The sequence below is a fragment of the Mustelus asterias genome, chromosome 11 (assembly GCF_964213995.1).
Source record: "Mustelus asterias chromosome 11, sMusAst1.hap1.1, whole genome shotgun sequence".
Lineage (NCBI taxonomy): Eukaryota > Metazoa > Chordata > Chondrichthyes > Carcharhiniformes > Triakidae > Mustelus > Mustelus asterias.
In genome coordinates this window covers 30,025,162-30,032,622 of record NC_135811.1, presented here as the reverse complement: position 1 = coordinate 30,032,622, position 7,461 = coordinate 30,025,162, and positions in this window count along the sequence as shown.

Below are 7,461 nucleotides of genomic sequence, written 5' to 3'. Positions count from 1 at the left end.
CTATTTTAGAAAGCCAGGTTGTGAAGGATAGAGCTTCAGCCTGTTCCTTTTATACTTTGCAAGATTTTATTTACAAAGATGCACATTTCAAACCTGCACTTCCAAAGGCCAACCTGCAGAGTTTCAGTCTGTTTCTGTACATATTAGTGCCAGATGTCCGGTCAATGCCCACCACCTACATGTAATTAAAAGCTCAATTAACATACAATTAACAAGAGGATTTACAAATATATATGTACAACTGTTCCTGCTGCATATAGCAGTTGGTGCGTACATGATGGATTATATAAATTTATATGTCGCTATAAAAGTGTACAGGACTACAGATTACTCAGGATTATATTGGATACACAGCACATAAACAGACCACTCAGCCCACCCTATGCTCCACTCAAGGTTTCTCCTGATTTTCCTCATCAAAATCTATCATCGTGACCCTCTTTCCCTTTCTTCCTCAATTGCTTGTTTAGCTTCCCCTTGAATACATCTATATCAATGGTGGGCAACCTGCAGCCTGGGGGCCACATGCAGCGCTTCAGGGTTCTGAGTGCGGCCCATTAGACATTTGTTGACCACGTGCAGGGTTTCCACATTCCGCTGATTCCTATCCATGTAATTTTTCCTACTATTATGATTGAAGTGATATGCAAATAAAGCAAGGGCAAGTGAAATGAGCTGCATGCTGATTGCATACAGCATTGACTGTGAGAACTGTGTGCTCCCTCTGCATCTAATATAAATATTTATTTTGTTTTTACCATTTGAAGTTGATGATAGTTCTATTAATATATAAATGATTAAACATTTTCCGCAATGCATTATGAAATATTTGGCATGCATTAAGTCTATTTCATCTTATTCATGGGGTCATGGTTAGTGAACAAGCCTGATTTTAATCCAGCCCTCTGAGATGGAGGAATACTCATGCAGCCCGCTCACGCACCTAAATTGCTTATCGCTGATCTATACTATTCACTTCAACTGTTCACATTTGGTAGCACCTTCCACATTCTCACCACTCTTTGGGTAAAGAGGTTTCTTCACATTCTAATGCATTTAATATACTAGACAAGGGTGAAAATTTACAAAGGTGCATCCCTCTCATATATGCAGAGTTTGTCAACTGATATTTCCTGCCAGTGGTCATGCTGATTATTGTGAGAATTAAGTTATTGAAGGATATCCTAGAAGTAATAATTTCAAAGCAGCAGGCTACAAACTATAATTCCCAGAGAATTTGTCAATAGGCTTTAGCCACTCCTGGTTAATTAATCCAAGCTCAAGGAAAAGACCAAACTGTAGTCTAATGAATGGAGGGAAGAAAGATCTGTGCAAAGAAAATTATTTCAATTCCAAACCTACATTCAGGTTCACAATGCCCGAAATAATAAATCTGTGCTTACATACGTCAATCTTATATCTGTCAAAATATTGTTCAGTTTTTGTTTATGTTTGATTCATATTGTTTCTGAATATAAGTTTAGACATCATTAAACTTTTCAGTAATCTATTTTCTAAAATTCCTGCCCAGTTGTCATGTAATTGCAGGTTATTGTGATGCATTGCATGACTCTTAGTTCCACCAACAACTATATACATTCTTCACCTCTATTCAGATACAGATGAAAAAAATCACTGAAATAATGGTCTAGACCTTTCATTTTCCAAAGGGTTATGCCCCAGAAGATGCTCTGAAGTCTCCGAAGATTGCACGGGAATTGCCTGGGAGGTTTTACCTTCCAAGGGCCAATTGCTCTGCATCTGAAATCCACCAAATCTCTGATTTAGAGTCAGGGACTTCAGATGGTTTCAACTTACTTAGCAGAATAATTAGAAAATTTAGAAGAATTAAAACCAATCCTAACTCATGGGTAACTATTCAATTGACCCCCAACCCCTGATCCCCACTGGAACCCCCGACCAGCTTCCCCCATCTCCGGCTATCCCTCCCAACCACTTCACTGACCATCTGAACCACTCCCTCCACTCCCCCCTCACCACTGACTAGGCAACACCCCAAGCCCACCCACCCCCAGACTGCCCAACACCACACCAACTACACAACTGTCCCGAACATTCACCTGACCACTCCTCGCCTATCAGCCACCATTCCCACTTGAACACCTGACTCCCCCTCCCTAATCACTTGCCTGGCCCCCAAACTACCAAACCACTTGTAATGACTCAGGAAGCCCAACAGGAAAGGAATAAAGTTTATTACAGAATACAAAGTAGAACCACTATGAGGTGTACACACACTAGACCCTGCCTGGGACTACTGTTCAGCAGTCCCAGTCCTGGGCTTTCCTTATGAAAGGCTCAGGTAATGAGTTACAGCTGGACAGGCCACTGCCTGTTACCAGGAGAACTCATACTCAATGAGCCCCACAAGGAGATGAATCAGTGATTCCCCTTGGACCATGTGGGGGTTATCACACCAGCTCTGATTACCCTCCCAAACCCCACCCTGAATGCCCCAGCCAGCAACCACCTAACCCCCTGAATTCACATCCAACCCTCTGCTGACCACCCAATTATCCCCCTCATGTCGCACTATCCTCCCTACCCCCAGAAATCAAATTCAACTGCAATATCCCCAATGGGCACAATGGGGTGATATTTAATGGAAGCAATGGGGTGTCAGTCCCACCAGCTGGAGAGCAGGCATGGGCCCTGCTTTTCCTTTGGGAAGAACCCACCAAATTAAATGCCACTCAGACTGTTAGCTGAACAGTGGTGGGCGTTCCCCAGGCTCAAGGACCAGGGGTAGGAATCCTACTGCCCTCCCTGCCCTCCATTAAGAACTGCTAGTCAGTCAAGGGCCAACAGCTGTATAGATGGCAGCACCACTGAGAAGGTGAGGGCTTCTACTAGTATGACACCCACCCAATTACCATCGCTATAGGTGCGTGATGACAGGATGGGGATTGTGAAGGGAAGGGAATGAAGGGTGTCAGTAGGAAGGGCAGTGGTGTGGTCCTGAGTGGGCCCCATCTTTCCCAATACTTGGCCATTCAATCAGGCATTGAGTGACTTTGAGAGAGGGACTATTCCTCTACCCGGGAGTCCACAAGAAACCCCATAGAAGCTTGCCTGTTATGCTGACCAGATGTCAAGCCTCCCACTCACTGCTTAGCTAATATCAACAAGATGAGGTCCTTAACTGGGCATTAATTGCCCAGATAATGGCCTCAATCACAGTAGGTGGGAAGGCCATCCACATGCCTACTTAATCAGAGTGAAGGTGGCGGAAGGGTGACAATTCCTTCCCGGTTGATCACATACCCTCCTGCCACCAAATTTGCCATGGGGATATCATTCAATGCCACCTGGGATGTCACAACACACTTCGTCAAAGCTTAAATGTAGATCCTCAGCAGAGTAGGCAAAATTATTGCAAGAGAACAAAAATGCAAGTTTAATAGTTACTCATTTCTCCATTGTTAATAGGTGGAAAAGCATCATGTGGAGGGATTATGATGGGTGACACTGGAAAATTTGCCACCCCCAATTATCCACATAATTATCCAGATAATGCTCAATGCACCTGGTACATACAAGTGGGCAATAACCTAAAAATAAGTTTGAATTTTACTGACATAGAGTAAGTAATGGTGTTTCAACTTTTGCATTTTAATTGTAAATAAAGTCAGAAGTACCTGTTGCGAAGTTACTATTCCTGGTGATTAATTTAAGGACCAACAATACCGTAGATGTGCACTTTAAAACTGAAGTCCTCCCCATTATTTCTGAGATGTTTTCAGTGATAAAAGACAATCAGTGACCCAAGCAACATTAAGTTTTCAAAATGGAAAAGACCGCACTTGAGTGATGCACCATATCACTTCTCCACTGCCCAGTTGCCTCTTACTGTGTCTGACTAGCTAGGTACACCTTAGTATCAATTAAGGTGGTTAGCACTGCTGCCTCACAATGCCAGTGACCCAGATTCAATTCTGGCCTTGGGTGACAGTGTGGAGTTTGCATATTCCCCCATATCTGCATGGGTTTCCTCCGGGTGCTCCGGTTTCCTGCCATAGTCCAAAGATGTACAGGGGGCGGATTCGCCATGCTAAATTGCCCCTCAGTATCCCAAGATGTATAGATTAGGAGGATTAGTGGAGTAAATATGTGGGGCTACCATGAAAGCCTGTGTGGAATGCTCTGTTGGAGAGTTGGTGCAGACATGATAGGCCAAATGGCCGCCTTCTGCATGTTAGGAATTCAGTGATTCTAAGATTGGAAGTTTAGTCATATTGAGTTTTTAAGTTATGCAAGGAAGGAAAGATGCTGATCCCTACTCGGTTATGTGACCTATAGTGGAGATGGACAGGATAAGCAGTTGCCAACTTCTTTGTAATCCTTTCAAGCCAAATACTAAACATTCAAAATAGTACCTATGTCAAAGTCCTCAAGTTTTTCTGACTTCATAATTTTCATATGGATTTGAGTAATAGTTGGTTTAAAAGTAACTGTCCACAAGTGCCCGCATCTAATGTTATGGTAAAGTTGCATGATTTTGCAACTTTCCTATCTTCAATAGCCTTCAGGCCCGCTGGTTGCAATCAATTAAAAATGATGCCGAGAATGCTACTACAAAGTTAGAAATAGAAAAAAACTTTCAAAGTTGAAAAATGGAAATTACAGTTTTAAAGATATTCTGGTGACTTCCTTGATTATATTAAATATCAGAGAAGAATATTTGCTCAGAAAGTTATTGAAATTGGGTGGATAACTCACTGGTCAATCCTTGTCCCATGCTTCTTTATGTTTTGGGTAGCTGTTCTGTGTCTCCAAATGGTTTCTGTATGTATTGCATGGTTTATGAAAAAAAAGCTGATGATAAAAACATTGATTACTGCAAGATACATTTTTCATCAGTCATTATTCTCTCTCTAGTATGGTAATTACAACAAATTGCAAACTTGATCATGTTGAAATATATGATGGGCCTTCAAAAAAACAAACTTCGCTTGGAAGAATATGTAGTGCATCGGACCATACATTTAAATCTTCGTCCAATAGAATGACAGTTCATTTTGAATCTGATCTCAGTGAATCCAGGCGTGGCTTTGCCGCAGAATATATTGCCCTGCCATGTAAGTCTGTGCAATTTTGTGTCTTGCTTAATGGGATTTAAATTAGAAAGGAAGGAAAATTATTTAACATGTATGGTTATTTTCAAAGAGCTATTAAATATCAGGTAGAATACTCCCATCCAGTATTTTTCAAGCCCAATTTTAACTTAATCACCAAATATTTAAATGGAAGGTTAAATTGAAAGATTATTAACATGTTCCTTTCTGTAACAACTGGGAATCATTTGTTTAGCAAACCCTTCAGAGAGATGATGCATTGCAGACCCTTTGAACGAGGTCTCCAGTGCCATTGCTCTGCATGGTTATGACTTCTTAATGTTCCGCTCATAATCCTTGGCCCATCATTACTCATCTCCTCAGACTTAGCAAAATATCATTATATTAAAGTTGCTATAAAAGCAAAGAATGTCACTGGATGGAATTTTCCCCAAATGTTTCTAAGTGTCAAATAGATGAGAATGATGGAGTGTTCCACGCTGATCTCTCAGGTGTGCTCAACATTGCGATCTTTCGACACTTAGTGCACTGAAAGAGCTGTCACGAGGAACATGCCACCATGATGGAGATGGACAGACACGTGACTTGCCCCAAGTGGCCGCAGCTGTGTACCTTTAAGCAGGGGCAGCTCCATTTAAATATTAATGATGCACCCACAGCCAGTCACGCCAGGAAGATGGCAGCATGTAGACCAGCCCACGGTTTACAGAGGAGGAGTTAGGACGGCTTCTGGATGCTGTGGAGGAAAGGCAGGCCATCCCCCCAACTCACACAGCTTTTCAACCACCAGGCTTTCGATCACCCCCTCTTGTCTACACAGGATACGCATTACAAGATGGCATATAATCGAAGGAAACAGGAGAAAATCAGTGGTTGGGTCCCCAAGCTGTGTCTCCTGACCCCCTTTGAGGAGCATGCCATGGAGCTCTCAGAGGAGGCCAAGGAGAGAGCCATGACTGACAGTCAAGTTGGTGTGCGACACGGAAGTGAGGAACCACAAAATCGTCATTCATGTGACCTTTCTCAAGTAAGTTCCAAACTGCCCAGATACTTGCATTTATCCACATATCTTTTGCAGGAGCAGAATCTGATGATGCCGTGATCTCAGGAATCAACACCCATGCTGTTGCCCCCGCTGAGACCCCCATCGACAACTCAGAGGAAACTTCCATGGAAAGCACCAAATAGTCAAGAGGCATCACCTGCACCATGCACCAGCACAGATACAGTCACCCTGATGGGACATGTTAAATCATAGAAACCCTACAGTGCAGAAGGAGGCCATTCAGCCCATCGAGTCTGCACCGACCACAATCCCACCCAGGCCCTACCCCCACATATTTACCCACTAATCCCTCTAACCTACGCATCTCAGGACTCTAAGGGGCAATTTTTAACCTGGCCAATCAACCTAACCCAGTGAGGCTTCTGGGGCACTTTCTGGTGAGCACCACACAGCCGTTGATGCACATCAGGTGGAGGCAGGAACATCCAAGGGATCAGCTAAAGGAGACAGCTAGTCCCCATCCAGGTATGGGGCCGCTGGGATCAGTTCCCGAAGCTGCTGGAGATGCAGAAGCAGAGCCAGGGATTGCAGGAGGAGCTGTCAGCAACATTCCAGCAACTTCAGGACTGCTTGGAAGAGTTTCATAGCCTTCAGGTACAGGAGATGGTGCCGGCATTGTGCGACACCCAGGCCAACACTGCAAGGGTGACCACAGCAGTGGAAAGCCTGCGACAGGAAATAATAGCCATAGGTGACATGGTCCAAGACATGGCCAAGTCTCAGAGAACCACAGCTGAGGGCCTTGGGAGCATGCTCAAGACACAGAGGACCATGGCTGCATGCTTCAAGAGCTTAGCCCAGTCTCAGAGGGCACTCTCTGAGGGGCTCCAGAGCTTGGGCCTATCTCAGTGGGCAATTACGGAAGGATTCCAGAAGTTGGTCCAGACTGAGAGGGCTATCGCTGAAGGCTCGCACGACGTTATTGGCCCTCCAGGACTGGCAGCAACAGGTGATACAGAGGCTTCTGGAGCTCACTTCAGCTGCCCCACCATCCCATGGAGTGTCCCAGGGGCCAATGAGCACCCCGAGGTAGGGGGAAGCGCTGGAGCCCATGTCAGGGCCTTCCACCCAGGAGACTCTGATTGTCCTCAGCCCTTCTGAACTTCCCCCTTTCTGACACACTGGAAGGACCCAGATGCATAAACGTTTAGGGCTACCATTACCTTGGCGGGGGAGAATGTTCCCTTATGGTCACCAATGGCCTCCCACGTGGCTGTACCCTCCCTTCACATGGTGCGGCACAATGCATTCTGCACCTTCAGTGCAGTTGCATGGTCACTGGTGTGTAGGGCAAACCTG